Source organism: Epinephelus fuscoguttatus, linkage group LG9, assembly GCF_011397635.1.
Source record: "Epinephelus fuscoguttatus linkage group LG9, E.fuscoguttatus.final_Chr_v1".
NCBI lineage: Eukaryota > Metazoa > Chordata > Actinopteri > Perciformes > Serranidae > Epinephelus > Epinephelus fuscoguttatus.
This window is the reverse complement of record NC_064760.1, coordinates 8,337,515-8,356,530: the sequence shown is the minus strand read 5'-3', so window position 1 is coordinate 8,356,530 and position 19,016 is coordinate 8,337,515.

The following is a 19,016-nucleotide window of genomic DNA, read 5'->3' as shown; positions in this document are numbered from 1 at the left end:
GTTTGGTCGTGGACCTTCCATGTCCAGATGTGACATGCAAGGTACCCTGGGTGCGTTTGTTGTTGACGCTCTGAGTCGCTATGTCAAGTTCTGCCAATTACTATTATTACATTGCCTGCTTTCAAGACACATTTCCATTTTCACAGGAAACGTACAGCTTGTGACAACACGAACAAACTGACTTTTTTTTCCTTCAACAACAAATGCACATGGTTACATTTTGGCAACACTCACATGTGGTTGAGTTTAGGAAAGAAGACGTCAGTGGTTGTTTGACCCATCCTCCACCCCTTCTGCCCACCCAGCTTTGACATTAAACAACAACAACGATTGGCTACGGATCATGCCAGCATGAAAGGACAGTTTTCTATCGTCAGTTTGTGACGCCGGAAGTCATTGACAAAGCGACGGTTTTCAACGCCTTTGGCATGAGACCGGTTGCAACACCCCGTTGAGGGGTTCATCTTTTACTGTTGGGTGCAGTTTGTAGGGGCGTGTCATGTTGGCGCCAAAGGGAATGTGGCTGTAGCGAAACATGCTTCTTTGGAACTGAGACCCCTAGTGGCAAAAATGATGTGCTGTGCATTTAATTAAGCGTATTACTTTATTGTAGTATTGCTACTATAACTTGAGTAAAAAAAATCAGTCCTTCTTCTACCACTGATTAGTTCTAAAGGCAGTATTTAAAGCAGGAGGAGGAGTACCATTCTCAGTGGTAGGCTATTTACTGTAGCATGAGTAGCAGGTAGTCGTAGTTGCAGACATAGTAGTAGTAGCATAAGCAGTAGTTTTTACAGTAGTAGCAGTAGTAGTGATTATAGTGCACCACTGGTAGTAGCAGTAGTGTTATTAACAGTACTGTATTTAGAGTGGTTACTGGAAGTTGTAGTGCTGAAGCCTTCTGAGAGACGGGAAACTTGAGGTCCCTGCATTGTTTCAGAGCTTCACCACACAGAGAGGACCTGTTTTAAAGCTGGCTGGATATCTTACCCTTGAAGAGTTAAATATGAAATCATCATCTTCAGCTATAAAAAGTTGATGGTATTTCTGTTGTCGGCGCCTGTGATAGTAACCATGACTTCTTACAGAGCTGTTTGGAAACAACCTCTTCATATTCGCTAAACTCTCACTGGTTTATTTTATTTGTCACCTGTGGCAACATGTTCGTCTGTGTTTTATTTAGACGTGCATTCCAACTAGACTACATTTAGAGAAAGGTTTATCATACCCGTCATACTTTCAGAGCCATTTTCCTCCCTTATGAAGCCTAATATGCTCAGTCAGACCACACAGACCACTCAGCTTATTATGCAACACGCAACAGGAGTGATTGGTCAATGATGAGTTCCAGCCGTGTCTGCAATTCTCACAACGCACTGAAAAGAAGTGCTTTAGCAAAAACAAGGAACTAGTTCCTGTGAAGAGCAACAAGGTGAAAAGTCAAAGGAAAACATACAACTGTCTCAGAAAATACATGGCTGCATTATTGTTGCATAAAAAACACTTTCTTAGGGATTTAAAGTGTGTTTTGTAATATTCAGGTGTGTATTTAGTGCTGTTAAAGCAGTTGTAACTATGATTAGCATTCTGCTGGAGAGTTACTGTGAAGTTAGGTAACAGCTGATATGCATTTCCTGTCCTTAAATGTAAAAAACATAGATACAAACAACATCATTGTTTAGTATAAATACTGGAGCATCATTTAAAACAGCAATTTTAACCAACACATTCTCACTCAGACCTCGTTACATATCTATGTTTGGTCGTGGACTTTCCACGTCCAGATACGACGTGCAAAATTCTGCCTGCTACATGCATTGTCTTCTTTCAAAATACACTTCCGTTTTCACAGGAATTTAACGTTTAGTCTCTTTCAAAATAAAAGCACTTTGTCAGTAAAACACCGTGAACTGACTTTTTTTTTTCCATTCAGCGACAAACACATGGTTGGGTTTAGGAAAAAAGAACAGAGTTTGGCTTTGTGTCTTATGGGATGCAAACACCATTCTCTCGGGGGAAAGATGGTGTTTGATGGACCCATCTCCCAACCCTCCCATCTGCCCCACTTTGTCGCGTCAACTCTCGTCCTTGTCCTGTCATGTTTCCCCCTTTCGCCGCAGGGGGCCGTTAAACTACACTGCAAATCACTGCCTAAGCACCAGATTCCAATGACTTTGGAGTGACACCAGGCTCTTTTAACATGCATCATACCCAGTGGGACATTACTGTCCGATAAAAATCGTTCATCTTCAAGTTTTGGGGATTTTCATCTTTTCAGATAAGACTAATCTAGGCTCCTAAAAACCCTGTTGATATCTCAAACATACAGCGATTAAGACTTGGATGTTTTTCTTTCTTCCTGTAAGGTTCGGAGACACAAGGCTATCACAGCACAGACAAATAATGATGAGATGAGTCATATGTGTGAGTTGGCTGGCACCTGTGTTCTCTGGGCTGCACATATACGTAAACGTGCACAGGTGTTGATCGAACATGTTCACGCGTACTTTACTTTCATACTTGGACAGATTGAGGTGTATGATTTTGTTCCCAACAGGAAGTACTGTCACATATAGTATACCCCAGTGTACAGATGAATGATTAACTCAACCAAATGAAAGACTTGCAACGTACTGTAATATTTAGAGGAATGAAATTATGGAATGGTTTGCCATCAGAAATTACACATGTAACAAGTGCAGCTGTTTTTAAAAAGACGTTAAAGACATACCTGACAGCACAGAACACCAGCCCATCGCAAATAGGGTTTGTTATACCTGACTGCACAAATCTTAATGTTAAACTTCTCCACTCTCAGTCACTGTATACGCTGTTTTAATAGTATTACAATTACCTTTGAGCTGTAAAATTATTATTATTATTATTATTATTATCATCATCATGTAATTTGTGCCATTAGTAGTTTTGTTGTGGTTAATCTGTTGGTTGTGTTTCATTTTGTGCAGTTTCTTTGTTTGTTTTTGATTATTGTTTTGTAGTTTTCCTGTTTTCTTTTTGTATTTTGTTCCTTTTTGTCTTGGATTTTTTCTTTTTTTAATCATATTTGTTTTATACTGTGATGTAATATTTGCTTGTGTGGATCCCAGGAAGGGTGATTGCTACCTTGGTGGTGACTCTCCAAATGAATAAACATCCAACATATCAGTAACTGTGACTGATGACCTGACAGTACCCAACAGTAAATAACAAGTATAAATTTAACTGCAAGATACTCATTGTCAAAGTTTTTCGGATTTGTTTTTTCTAAAAAAAAAAAAAAAAAAAAGAAGAAAGGTGAAATTAAAAAAATTAAATTAATTAATTAATCTTGTTTAACTTAGTCTTGTATTCACTAGTTAAAACGTCACCAATCCACCATAAAGAGTTAAATCATTGTTAAATTGCCTTTAAAAAACATTTTGACACGTCACTGTGTTAAGTGATTTCAGATTCATGGCTCATTGGGATACTTGAATCGAGAGGAGCCTGCTAGAGCGACGTTCATGTTGTTCATAAAAATCAGTGCTTTTTTACTTTGACAAGTCAGAATATCTGTTATAAAAAAAATACAGATTTATAACCTTTTTCAGGAGGACTGTCCAGCAGTTCAGTACCAGAATCTTGTAATGTGGTGGAACAAACTGAACTTGCAAACCTCCCAAAACAAAAAGCACTACAGAGACAACCGTCCCAATGAACCTCTGACAGAAATGCAGCTATAGTGATTAAGATGAGGGTGTTTTCTTACTTCCTAAAAATGTTGACATGTTGGGGTTACACAGTTTTGATTGCACACAAACAAATTATGAAATTTGTGTAGATGGAATAAAAGGAATGAAAGGCAACACACACATAGTGGTGCACGTAGGTTGTACCAAGAGGAAAAGAAAATTCAAACGAACATCTATTCTTTGTCCAGCCTATTTCTCCCTGACATAACTGAGCTCAATATAACATCAAAATAAGACTTATACTTCTTAAATTCAACTCCTGGGAAACAGCCTTTCTCTTGTCTCAGCCTGATCCTAATTTCAGATCTTGAAATGCTCTTATTTATTCATTTCGTAATCGCCAAATAAGAGGCTGCTTTATTTCTGATGACTACTGTAAGCAGTAAAATGTTCCTCTGGGTAGATATCTGTCTTTAAAAGAACACCTCAGCCCCTAAATTGTCCGTTTTCACACCTAGTGTTGGATAGAATTTGCGACGACAACTGTTTTTCTCACGTGCCTCTAGTGGACGAAGAATCCAAAAAGGATTACGTGCACAGCCACAATTAACAGAAAAACTATATTAAACGAAAACAACAATCAAGACTTTGATTATACTGCAGGATTTGGTGAGTTTGTAATGAGATGTCTTGATGTAGTTTTGTTCAAGTGGGACCCCTATGACTTCAGGTTATTATGATGTCTTTTTGTTTTTGGATTCCTTGTTCACCGGAGGCATGTTTTCAAGTTTTGCTCAGGGATTCAACCTAACATGGGGTGATTAATTGATACACAAAAGGTCATTCGGAAGGTAAAGTATTCCTTGAAATAAATATACACAGTCATCTTGTCAAGGTCCGTCATATTAGTAACTGTATGATGACCTGACAATACCAAACTTTTATTTTAAAGATTTTTTAAATCCCTGCCTTCACGTCACCTGCAGGATGCAACCATGAATATAAATATCTAATACTTATGCAGTGAGAAGCTGTAAGACATTAAACATGAGTCACACATCAGTCAAGAAATCCAAATCTATCATGTGCTCCTTCTTTACAAGATTGACATAAATAATATAAACTATCTAGAGCAGGAGTTCACCAGCCTGGGTGGTGTGTAGGATGATTGCATCTATTATTTCAAGTCATATGGAAAGAGGTATAACTTCACAATGCAAAACTCCACAAGGTCTTTTATGTGCTGAGGGAATTTTGTGAAACCTGTTAAAACGCTGCTGTATTTACTTCAAAAACTCCGGCTTGTCAATAAGAAAATAAGCATTCTTTTCATTCTTGTCTTTGTGGTTTCTGTCCCACAGCTGCAAAATAGCTGTAATAACTCTTGTCCCATTACAACAGCCTGTGTGATTTCAGCATTGTTTGGGAATTTCCCAAAAGAATCTTGCAGAATATTATTAAGCCGCAAGACTTCACGAAGAGACTTTGGCTTTGGAAAAGGTAGAGACAATTTTTCAGATGATTCAGCTGCTACAATAATAAACATTGACATTCCTTTCTTTATCTCGCTATCTAGGGTTTCACACACGCTGCCAAAATGAGCAAGGTGTTTTTTCTTACTATGTGTGATGTGATTATACACAAGAATATTTGTTACATATCTTGCCATTGACCTTTGCTCTCACTATTAGGAGTCACATGTAAACCTCTGCTGATGACGCACTGAAGAATGTTAAGATTCTGCACATGTGTTCATGCATGCTCACACAAAATATTCAATATTCTCATATTAAACATATCTGCAAAACCTTTATTTTTCACTCTTGCTCATGGAAACTAAAGCACAGTGAAGGTATGATGGAGGTAGGTCAACTAAAACCATTTGGTTAACCAAATCCACCTAATGAGAGGATTTCAGTGATGTGTTGCAGCTTTGATGAGCAGCCTCAAGCTGTGCCGTGAGCACAGACACACTAACGAGGACTAACACAGGTGATTGGGATGAATCTCGTTAAATGCAGAAGAGGCTTCCATTTGAGGACATCACTGATCCAACGTTAAAATGGGGCTCAGGAAGGATTTGTAGATAAAAGCCAACACTCGCTTTAATGTACATCCTTTCCAGTAAGTCGACTCAGCTGTTAAGTGGGCCACAGGGTCTTGGCCTTTTTTAACGGATGATATTTTGACCTGGAGAAGCACACAGAGCCACCGTTAATATTATTAGTAAAGATATCCTGATTTTTAAATACAACACTGATAAAATAAAAGTTATTTTTTGTCCGCTTTGGGGAGCAGAACAAGTTGTAAACACAACACTGCCATATTATCACCCCATAAAGTTGTTAGCAAGTAGTTGGCTTCTTACAAATCAACACTTTCTCACTCCGATCTCGTCACATAGACGTTAGGTCATGGACTTTTCATGTCAAGATATAACATGCAAGGTACTGTTGCGTCGTCTGCGTGGCCTCATATCGCCCTGTGTCAGTTGCATTTGAACACACTACACGGAGTACATCCGACGGCCAAGTGACACGTACGTTCTGCACCTGCATGAGAGAGAGCGGAGTGACAGAGTGGTACACCCTGTCAGCCGAGGTGTTTCCTATCTGTGCAGCCGAGCACCGCAGCACCTCCACGGACTGTTACATTCAGACAGTCCCGGTGTTTCCCTTCGCAGGCTCCGCTTCATTCAGCTTCACTCAGCTGTCCGATAAACCCGCTGCTTCTTCCCACTTTAACCTGAATAAGAAAGCAGGGCTTGGTGCTCCAGTTGGATCCAAATGGAGAGCTGGGGCTAGCTCAGAGACCAGCGGAGGCTAACTGGCTGTGCGTCCCTCCGTCATGCTGCGGCTAACGCTCTGCTAGCCGCTTCCAGCTAGCCCCAGCTCTCCGTTTGGATTCAAACGGAGAGCTGGGGCTAGCTGGGAAGCTAGCGGAGGCTAACTGGCTGTGCTTCCCTCCGGTCATGCTGTGGTTAACGCTCCTCTCCGAACGAAAAAACTAGGCCGACAGACGCTCACCGACAGCCCGACTTTGGTCGATGGCCGACCGTCGGCTTGGTGTGTCAGGGCCTTTACATGCATTGTCTGTTTTCAAAATACACGTCCGTCTTCACAGGAAATGAACACTTTACATACAGTCTCTGTGGTTATGTTTTGCCTATGCATGGACATGCTTGGGTCTAGGCAACAAAAGCACGTGGTTGGGTTTAGGAAAAAAGAAAAAGGTTTGGCTTAACAATCACATGGGCAGCAAACACCAGTCTCCCAGGTGAAAGTTGGTGGTTGTTGAATCATCATCCCCTCCTGCCCACCCTACATGGACTTTCATCGCCTTAACTTTTGATATTGTCCCGCTGCATTTTCCCCTGACACCACTGGGCAACGTTGAACAATAACAGCCACCAGCCTCATACCATGCCGATGTGAAAGGATAGCTTTTTTTGTCAGCGTCTAATGCTAGAAGTCATTGATTAAGCCCCGGTTTTCGATGGCTTTGGAGTGAGACTAGGTTGTACAGCTTCAGCGGACATTCTCCTTGTAGCTCATTTTTGGTCACTACCCAACTCCCGAAGGAAGTATTTGGTTCTTTAGCCACTACACTGGCTCAAATACAAAATAAAAAGCTTCAAACACTGCTGCAACAAAGAAGACTTACTTCTCCACAAACTAAGATGCTATAGATGATGATAGTTTAACCAAATAAACAACCCAGTCACCAGAATAAATGTTGGCAATGTACATTTATGCCAACCACCGATAGGTCACATTTGTATGTTATGACGAAACAAACAAAGCTGTGGTTAACGTGGTTAGGTTTAGGCATAAAAATCACTTGGGTATGGTTGTGAAAAGATCATGTTTTGTTGGCACATTCCCTGGTGGAAATGCAGCAATGTCTTGGTGAAAAAAACAACTGCTTTTGTTGTAAAATAAAATCCCCTCTATCAGTATGTAGGCTTATCCACCAAATTACAGCAGCAAGTGTGCATGCAGTAACTGTACTTGTAGCTGGTATTGGCACAGTGTGCACATTTGGACAACACAGCAAAAAACATCCATTTAAGTCTCAAACACCTTTTCACTCAGGACTGATCGCTGTAAATGAAAACCTCTGTTCTGTTGCCGACTTCCCTCATTCGCACCCTCCCAGAGTTCATCCAGTCGTGGCGAAGTGCTATTGGCAGTGTGTGTTGCTGTGATTGGCGGTGTTGATACGTTTCATTAAGAGGTAACTCTAGCTGCTCATATCGCTGTTTCATCCTCACAGAGTCTCCTGGGAGCGTGCTGGAAAACAAAGGCTGCAGGGTCCTTTGTGGGGTACACTTAGGACTGGTTCAGTTTACTGTAAACACACTGGCAGGGGCACGGCAGAGGTCACGTATGAGTGTTTGTGTGTGGGTGTGGAGGCTTTTGTCACGGTGCTTTCATAGAGTTAGGTTGCAGTTGGTGATGGAGGATGAAAAGATGGGGAGAAGAAGAGTTCTCTTTAGAAAACTGGGAAAGGAGTAGAGAAGAATTTAGATTCTGCAGTATGTTTGATGTAGTGAGTTAGTTTGTCTGGTGGAGGTTTTCTATTTTTCAAATGATGACAAATATATATTTTCTGATTATTATTTTGATAAATAAAAAAATATATAAATATATTTTTGGGATCATTTGGGAAATTCCACATTTTGAAAAACAAATAGTTTTTTCCACAGCAATCACACTCAGGTGTGAACACACCAAAACAACCAGACCGAGACCTTCTTGAAGAGGTGGTCTTGGTCCGGTTACAAACGAATTCTGGTGCGGTTGGTTTGTGGTGAGAAGGTGTTCCGACCTGGATGTGAACCAACTGCAGTCACATGACACATTGTTTGGGTTAAACATGAGCATGTTACAGTCCTGGAGGATTATTAATGTGCACCTCCTCCTGTACTGCCTTAATATGCACATTCAGCACATCCAGTGCATCAAAACATTGTTTTCTAGTTGGAGCCGCGCCTCGTTTTCAAACTGTATGGTTTGACTAAAATGAACAATGACAGCAATATAGTCCACGATGAGCAGCGCTAAAATCAACCTGCGTAGTTGTCCCTCCATTGTGACATTAGAAAGTGTCACATTTATCTTGCAAGTGTACTCTTCTTCAACGTTTGCTTTACTTCCTGGATTTTTCCCACATGGAAATTCTGACCAATCAAGAGCAGCTTTCTCACACAAGGCATTTGATCTGGTCCGCTTGTAAATGCTGCCGTGAGAACATGAACCAACTCTAGGCAATTATACAACTTTGGAACAAAATTAGTCCCTGATTCAGACCAAAGCAAGATGACTCTAGGTCTGAAAGCAGCCTGAGATGAGGCTTTTTCATCATAAATTATTTATTTCAATCTATTTAACACATACAGTTATATAATTCTGTTGTTTTTTTTCTTTTCACCACTTTCCTTTTGGTATTTGGAAATGTTGTCATGATGCAGCACTTCAAACTGTTGTGTTAGTTTGAAATGAGTCTTAGTAAAATGAATAACAACAGGAGAAAAACTGTCGACTCCAGCAGTGACCTGTCAGAGGAAGCAGGTTAATTGTTGGCTGACTAGTTAGCCGGTGATTACCTCAAAGATTTATTTGATGTTTGCCGTTTGTCACCTTGACCCTCAGCCGTTCTACAAACACTGTGAGGTACAGGCTGATGAGGCTCTGTGTGTATGTGTGTGTGTGTGTGTGTGTGTGTGTGTGTGTGTTTTTACGCTTGTACCTTTTCTGACACAGAGGTCAACCAGTCAACTAGGTGCTGAGAGAACAATTTTTCACAGGCTTTGATTTGCCTGTGAGTAAGTTGGCAAGTATGCTTTCAAAGTCCAGTAGTCTGCGGTCCCAGCAGACCACCACAAAGGAGCTAATCCCCTCTATCACAGCCAGCGCAAACACATTAGCCACACAACATCAACACTGCACTCAAGAGCCCCATTGACAAATCCTCCCTGCTTCCTCAATGAAATTCAGGCGAGGAGCCACGATGTTCCTTTCCCAGCAAATCAAGGAGCTCAAATGTTGAAATTCAGGATGCTGTGATGAATAGTTAACGCTTTTTCCACATTAAACAAACAATATCTGAATGAGATGTTTATACCAGCAATCAGTGAGTGTTTTTGACATAATGACTCATCCTACCATTGAGCTCATTTCGATGATATAAGAGCGGGACATAACAAAACACAAAAGTACAGTGAACTTTCAGGAGATGAGGCTTGTTTGAGAGGGTTCTTTGTTTTACGTTGTCATGTTTGCTGTCCGTCTGCTACCTCTGCTGGCCTCGCAGTTGCACGTTCCCTCAGCCTGAGGCAAGATGGTCATCAGTGTGGCTGACAAGTGCATGAACTTGACTGAGGCAGAGTTAACAAACCACCTGTCTAAAAGGCAAAGGTATTAAATGAAGGCTGGGACACAGTCATACCATTGGGGTACAACATATGCACAGTAAAATCTGGTCTGCACTTGCTGAAGGGTTCAATAGCTGGTGCACTATCATAGAACACGGGGGTGACTGATGAGTTTCAGTGTCTACAGTCGCGCTCAGGTCAGAATATATTTTCACAAGGTGAGAATTAATTGTGCTGCAAATTTAAATAATGCAAAATTCAGCCATGGACAGCCACAGATTTTGGACCTTAAGTTCAAGTTCGTGCCTCCATATTTGCCCACGCGGTAGCAGAGGAAGAACCTTGTCCCTGTTACTTCACCCTCGTGTCTTGCCAGCAGAGATTCATCCCATTATTGCAGTTGGCGCCACAGCTCATGCTCACTACATTCATCCTTTTCCTTGTCTGACAGGAAACTTTTGGTAGACATTCCCCTCTTGCAGCCAATCACACACCAGTCCTGCATGACGTTCTCGCCTCTCTCTGTGACTCTGCTGGCACTACACCTTGCAATCAGGCCACTGAAAAGTGTCTGAAAAGAATTAGTGTCGAGCTCCTGAGAGGACGTCATCAGAGGCACAATGGGGAGTAGGCAGCGAGCCCTTGGGCCCCCGTGGGGGTTGCCGGCTCCCGAGTGAGAGCCCTGTGGACTCCCAGCTGTTCTATGCAACATGCTGAACAGTAGGGGGTCGCCCTGTGTTTGTTTAAAACTAACAGGAGTCCCATTAAAGCCCTGACTCCCCTCATTTAGGACTGCCATGGGGACACAAAGGACAGCCCTGGGAAGCGGCACGTTGCAAGGGACACCAATTATTGAGGCGAGGACACAGGCCAGCTTGTTCGTGCTCAGGGACATGTCAACTCGCTGGACGACCCCCTCCGTCAAACCCATTGACCAGAGCGCACAGAGAGGCATCTTAATTGGTGTTGGGCAAACAGATTTTGTCACAAAGTTGCAAAGGAAGCTAAGTAGCTGAATGTTCACATTGTCCAACCCCTGACCTGAGCTTCAGGGGCCGTTCCGAGACATCATTATGCTCCATTACTTTGAGTAATCGTCTCAGACTCGTCCTATACCGCAGCGGGGAATCCAGGACAGCAATTAAAAGCAATATTCTGGCAATAACAACGGCGTAAATAAAAAGTGAGCCCTTTTCTCTTTGTACAATGATATGATAGTGGCGAGGGGTAAGATTTGGCACAGGAAGTAGCCGGTAGGGTCTTTGAGCAGCACCATGTTGAGTTTTTTTTGACAATGTGGGGGTTCGTCTCAGTCTTCTTGTCTTCTCCAACCTGTCCCCCCCTCCCTGCTCTCCAGCTCCATCCCCTCGCTGGACCCCCAGAGCCCCCGCACTTCCCTCCCTCTCTGCCTCTTTCATTCTGTTTTAAAAGGGATTCTGTGAGAGGGAATCACTTGACATCATTAGTTTTGGAGAGCGGCCACCATGGCAGGGTTGCTTGTCTTGGCTCATGAAAACATATGTCAGATTAGCGGCAGAGGACCTGTGTTTCGACCTCAGGTGAAAGGTCTGCATGAGTGCTTTTTTTTTCTGCTTTTGTTTCCTACTGTTCCTCCTCCTCTCTCCCACCAGTACACCAATGTTATATAATATTGCCAAATAATTCTTTGCATTAGTTCTGACCTAACTGGAGGACTTAATGGTTTGAGTTCAGCCTGTAGGATGATACAGTTGTCTCCTCTTTGCCATCATGCTGTGGGCAGGCTATATCTATGGCTTTTGTACAGACTTTTGTACAGAGTCAGGGCAAAAATCAACTGTAGGTCTCTGCCAACCGCCCCACTGTGTACATCCCCTGCTCTGTCCAAGTGCCCACTGAATACAATATGCAGCATGCAATAGTATGTATGCGTACGGATAAAAATATGTAAATAGGAAGGAAGTATTTTGTGTTTGGTGTGGTCTCTTGAAATGTTACAAAATTAGCACAGTGTCTGAAATGGAAATCCAAATTCCATGCACAGAAAGGGGAAAAAATGTTTCCTCACTGCGATAAGATAACTAATGCCACATTTTCGTAGCATGGTACGACACAACTATACACATCTCGGCTCACTCTTTTTTGGTTTTCCATCAGCAAAAGTTGTGGATTGTACCTGATACTTTTTTGGTTGAGGTTCCAAGCCCGCTGAGCTGACACCAGAGGGTGCAATTAAAACACTGCAGACCACTGATTGTTTAGAGAGAATAGTCACTAGAATGACACGGTACATCCTGCACAAACCTACCATTTTTTAAATAGCCAAGCTACCGTCTGTGGTGGCTGCAACCCAGATTTTGAAAAAATGGCAGCCAGCAAAACTGTGCCGTACACTATGTAGGCTACACTACGCTGTACAACTGAACTGCAGAATTTCCTATGTTTGGATGCAGATGAGTGTCGCACTGAAGATGATGTCATGGCAGTTTCACACAGTGTCACGACAGCAATCACCTGAGAATCCTGCCCACACCGAGGGGTCATCTCCACAGTGGAAAGCAAAATAGAGAGAAGGACCTGGTACTAGAAGTGAGTTCAGTTGAACCGTTCCATGCCCTTACCTATGTTTGTTGTTCTGAATATTTGCAGTGTACTTTATTGCACTTTTCATGTTGGCCTGTCCATGTTGAATATCATGTTTGCTATGTGTTCTTTACTGCACCTGGATTTGTGAGTAATGACATTTCGTTCCCTGTATGCTGCTGTATGTAGAGAATGACAACAATAACTTGAATTGAAATATGAAGTGTGTTCAAAGATTGTATTTTCAGCAGGTTAGTCATTTGAATTTTTTTTAACTTCTTGCTACTTGTGTTCACCCTTTGTCTGATACAGCAGCCGCACACTGATGTGACAAGTACTTTTACTTTCTCCTGGCTCCTTCTGATTTCTTGTGGTTCCAGGTTGTGAATATAAATTTTGTACATTTTACTTGCCCTTTCATGCAATTTGTTCTTTCATTTTTTTTGTCTTTATTTTGTTTTGTGTTTGAGCAGTTTTATGTTCTGGTCCTTTGTTTTAATTCTCTCGTTGTGGTCAGTTTAATCCAGGTGAAATCAAAAGCACAATCAAGGGACTGATTGTTTGATTGATTCCACCTGATCCATTGCCTCCTTTGTCTTTTTGAGTCTTACACACACACACACACACACACACACACACAATCATGTTGTCACTCTTAATGTGTTTGGTTCTGTTTTGCAAACAAAATCTTTAAAAGTTCTGTCTGAAAGAATTATAACTCTTCTGATAATAACCAGCTACATCAAATTTCAGAAAATAAACTGCTGATTAACAGATGATGATGCAGCATGTGTTGAAGGGAAAGATAATGAGAAAGCGGAGAACGTAAAACTATTTTTCACCTTATCACAGCTCAAAGCCACAGAGTGCCTTCAGTTTGATGTCAACCAGAAATCCTAAACAGGAAGACAAATCAAACTAAGCTCCCCATATATCACTGATACATCTGAGCCAAACAGCATTTGAAAGCACCTCTTAGCAATGTTCAAACGCACATGGAGCTCCAGACAGATGGAGCTTAAGATCAGGTACTCAAACTTCAGGTAAGTTTCAGCTTCATGAACTTTTGTGATTTTCAAAAACTCTCCAGTGATAGTCCAAACCACTAGGCACTTATTGCTTTGTTTATATAACAAACTCCAAAATGTGGCACTTATGCAGACTTAAACCATAAAAAGTGCTTTCAAATAATAACTGACTTTACCTAAAAGAATAAAGTTGTGTTATTCATCCTTTAATTTGCCATCTGACAGTTGTAGCATCCTGTCTCATCCTGATATTTCCATTACCGGAAAAAGGCGTCACAACTTAAAAATTTGGCCTTGATAGAATTGAGCGGCTCCTGCCCATTGGTGGGAAAGTGCTGATTAATTGTGTCGTAGCCCTGTGAGAAAGTACGCCCAGCGCAAAGCACTAATTATGGGCCCTGCCTGGCTGAGAGAAAAGGGGGCAAAACTCTCAACAAAGGCCCATCTCATATCTCAAGACAATGAGGAGCCAAAAGAATAGGAGAAAGGAGAAGTTAATGAGCTGTGTCACCTGGCATCTGTTGATGCTGGGACGAGGCCTGACTAGTGTGTCTGTGTGTGTTTGTGTACATGAGAGAGAAGGATGAAGTTTTTATGTATGTTTACATCACGTCATCACTGGGCAGCCTTGTCGCCAGAAGTTGGCATACTTTTCTGCAAACCGTGGATATGTTACATTTGTAAGTTTTGCATGTATCGTATCAACGTTTTTTAAAGTGACGTAATTCTGATTACATGAATATGAGCTGACTTTGTCATCGAGAGGCGGAGGAGGTGGTGGATGGAGTGAAGCCTAGGCGAGACGGCTGCCAACTTGTCGACTACTGTTCAAGACCAACAAATGACAAAATTGTTTTTGAGCAAGACATTGCAGCATTTCCAATGATGACTGTGCCACCAGAACTGGGAGTTTTTTTTAGCAAGATATCTCAGCATTTCAGTGGCTATTGTGCCAGAAGAACTGTGGTGTGCCAGAAGAACACCACTGCATTTCCAGCAATGATTGGGCCACCAAATTGGTTTTTTTTTAGCATGACAACATTGCATTTCTATCGCTGATTGTACCACCAAAACTGTTTTTTTAGCAAGATATATAGGCATTTTCAGCAGCAACTGTGCGACCAGAATTTGGTGCTACTTAGCCTAACACCACTGCATTTCCAGCAGAGATTATGCCACCAAAACTGGGTGGGTTTTTTTTTACAAGATGTCACTGCATTTCCAGCAATGATTGGGCCATCAAAATTGTGTTTTTTAGCATGACAACATTGCATTTCTATTGCTCATTGTACCACCAATACTGGGTGTTTTTTTAGCAAGATATCTCAGCATTTCAGTGGCTATTGTGCCACCAGAATTGGGCGTTATATAGCAAAACACAACTGAATTTCCAGCTTCAATTGTGCCACCAAAACTAGGTGTTTTTTGCAAGACGTCAATGCATTTCCAGTGATGACTGTGCCACCAAAACTGGGTGTGTTTTAGTGGCTATGACGGCATTTCCAGTGACGATTGTGGAACCAAAACGTGATGTTTCTTGCAAGACATTGCTGCATTTCCAGCAATGATTGTGCCACCAAAATTGTGGGTTTTTTTAGCAAGACAGCATTGCATTTCTTTCGCTGATTGTGCCACCAATACTGGGTGTTTTTTTAGCAAGATATCTAGGCATTTTCAGCAGCAACTGTGCAACCAGAATTTGGTGCTATTTAGCGTAACACCACTGCATTTCCAGCAGAGATTGTGTCACCAACACTGGGTGTGTTTTAATGGATAAAACAACATTTCCAGCAACGACTGCAGAACAATAATGAGTGTTTTTCAATGAGACATCGATGGCATTTCTAGCCATAATTTTATTTTATTTTAGTTTTATATTTTAAGTCAAAATGTGATCATTTCCTCACCATAACCAAGTGGTTTTTGTGCCTAAACATAAACACACATTAACCACAGCATTGTTGAAGTGTAAAGAAACAAAGGTTCAACATTTCTGCCACATGTTAACATACAAATATTCTGTGGTGGTTGCAGAAACATACAATGCTGACATTTATTTTGGCATTTGAGTTGCACTGTGTCCCTTTCTTCCTGCAACATTAGCACACGGAAGAATGTTTGTCTTCAGAGCTTTCTGGCAGAAATCTATTTATTTTAACCCAAACCATTATTTTTTTTCTTAACCTTAACTGTGAAATCTGTTTCTGACAGAAACGTCACAGATAGGACAACTCTGCAGGTGAAAGTAAGAAACTCAAATGTGTGAATGAAAATGATAAGGACATTTTTTTTTTGTCTCCATCTTTGTTGCCACGTGATCCTTGTATTTAAGCACTGGAAGGAAGTCTTCTTAATATTTCTGGATATCTTTTCTCTGTCTGTGGAGCCATAGTGACTCTGACTGCCCCTTCCAAACAAACACTTGTCAGTGTTATTTGAAATGAAAAGCACACTACTGCCTGTGCAACTGAAAATTCTGGAGTATGAATATTCAGTCTTTGTGTCAGAGATTTTTGCATGTGACCAAAATATACCTTTTTCTTTCTATATGCACGTCACTTGCTGGTCATGAGAAGTTTTCATCTTGTGTCACTTAAGCCGTTTGCAAATTTCCCTTTGCTGCTGTCACTGCTGTTCGCTCGGTGCAACAACTGCTGCTGCTCTTCATCAGCTGTCATGCATGTGTGACTGGTAGTGTTGTGCTCGAGGATGGTTGGTAGTATGAGTGGGAAGGATGGGCCAGCATTATTGATCTTTAAGATTTAAAAAAAATGCACTCAGAGCGGCTGCAAAAAAGAGAACAAAACAAAAATAGGTTTATCATTTCAGCCCCTCTGCAAACTTCGGCAGTACACAAAACACTGTCCCTCATCCTCCTGGACAGCAAAGAACAGGCTGCAACCTGTTCGCTGTCTTCCAAAACCTTTTATACCCTGTCACCTGCTGTCTGAGGCCAATCAGGGAGGATCTCTGGAATTAGTGCCACTTTGACCCATGTGGCATCAATTTACCTTCATTTGGAGCTCAGTGTTACTCATTTGTACTTTGACAAAAGTTTGAATCAAATGCACCCTCTTAAGAGGCAGAATCAAAAAAAAAAATACAGGAAACATTTTAAAGGGGAAGTGCACTTTGTGTTCTTAAAGGATCAGGCAGGTCAGGGAATTAAAGTCCCCCTAAAGAAAACCTGTGTGAGAAGAAAGTCTTAACATGAGTGACATCATTTCTCAAACATCATTTGAGGCTTCAACCATCAATATATCACTCTGAGTTAGAACGAGATGGAAAGAGGCTGACACACTAAACCTACTGACCTTTATTTCGACCCTTATTCATAACACGCTGGCCACATGTTGTTATGGGGAGAACACAGAAGAGGTCTGGCTTTCCAGAAACTGTATGTACAGTAAGCACATTTGTAATCCTGTAAAAACACAACTCAGCCATGTGTTCAAAAATACTTTGTGAGATCCACAGGGGGAAACACTGCGATTCTCAGTCATAAAAGGCGACCAGTCGACTGTGGTTTCGCAGGAGTTAGAAGGGCGGCAGCAGCAGTCCTGTTTTGACAGTAAATGACATGACGTGAAACTACACTTAATGACACGAGGTATATTACAGCATGAACTCTGTTTTCTGTTTTGTTTGGCGTTGGGAGTTTTGTTTTTCACTGACCTTGGGGGACAATTTCAGTCACATTCAGAGAGACAAAACTTGTTTCATGTCTCAAACAGAACAAATTTCTGTTGACAGGGCTAATTGCTAAGTGTGTGGTTGCTGATCTCGAGGCCAAAGAACCACTTTTGGTCGTTCCACTGAAATTTGTATAACTTACGCGCGACCACAAAGTCTTTTTCTCTACATTGACGCCGCTCTCTGGTCATACTGTATCCATTGTGCACAGTTTCAGTGTGCTGAGATTTTCTAATAATAGAATATCAACTACTTGGCAGGCAGGACTGCATTTAAAGATTCCACCTCCTTTGAAAAAGGGGATGGGCTTTGCAAAAGGGAATTCTATGTTTCATTTTGAAGTTATTGGTCCAGTTCCAAGACCATCTAGCCTCCAATGATCAAAGGTTGAGTCAGAGAAAGGCCTAGCGGGAGGCTTATGCAAAATGTCGTCCCCTTATTGCGAATCGGCCGACACGTTGGAAACCATCAGCGCTCGTTTAAATGTCAATATACCCAGATGCAGTTTGGCTGTGCTTGGTCAAGTTTGAAGTATGTGGATGGGAAAAAAAAAAAGGAAAGCTTCTTGCTCGCATAAATAGAATTTGGAGGATTTCGAAAGTTGCATTGATTAAATTCCTCGGCCAAGGCTGATTTTAACTCCCAGTAAATATCTGCAGACAGGATAAAACTTTTAAAATTTATCAGAAACAGTGTCCTAAAAGTATTTATTTATAGTTCCTCTAATCTTTTTAAAGGGTCACCTTGTTGCCAGGACACATTTAATACATAGTCTGTGATTGCTGTTTGTTGCAGGGAATCTTTTCTCTCAACAAAATCATCATCGGTACACAGAGGAGATAAGAAGCAGATGATGACAAGATGAAGGGGCATAAAACACTCCTTGAAATCCTGCAGTCATCTCACCGCTCCCTGCTCCCTGCTCCCTGCTCCCTCCCCCCTCCCCCCTCCCCAGACAAGCAGGATCTTCAGCAATGATCCATTATGTTAATGGCAAATTACTGGGTCACACATCAAGCACCATGTTTCCACCTTTAAAAGCAGGCCAGACGTCCAAAATCCCATGACAGAACGGGAGGACTTCTGGGACTGTTGGAGGTAACTACCGGAATGGAGGGAGGAGGGGGGGGGGGCTGATCGTATCGCTAGGAATTTAAACAAAAGTATTTTTTTTCTCCCTCAAAGCCGCCATCTTTCAGTCTGACGGTTACTGTAAACATCATTCCAGCACACAGCATTATAAGACATGCTACTCCACATTCCTCCTGCGCTTTTAAAAGACGGAAAAATGTCTAAAATATTGTATGTTTACTGCTCTGAAGAACGGAGCATTCACATCAAAGTAAGTCGTGTTTTAAGTGCTCCTTAGGTTAGCAAAGGCTGATCGTCTTTCGACAAATACTGAATTTAGTTTTTGGGGATGGGACTTCTGTGACACTTATCTGTGATGCAATATTTAATCCCATTTCTTGACACTGAAAAAAAGAACACATAAGAGATAAAACGTTACCTTCTTTGCCAAAAATAGTTTTTAATTATGTAATGATGTCGATGTTTAAAAAAAGCACCAACTGTGAACACTCATTGCCCTTCATGCTGATATAAAAAGCATTCAGAGATGTTGCAATGTGCCTTTTTTTCTCAATTTTAAAAACCGCTGACCTTAAAAGCAGTGCTCACACTTTG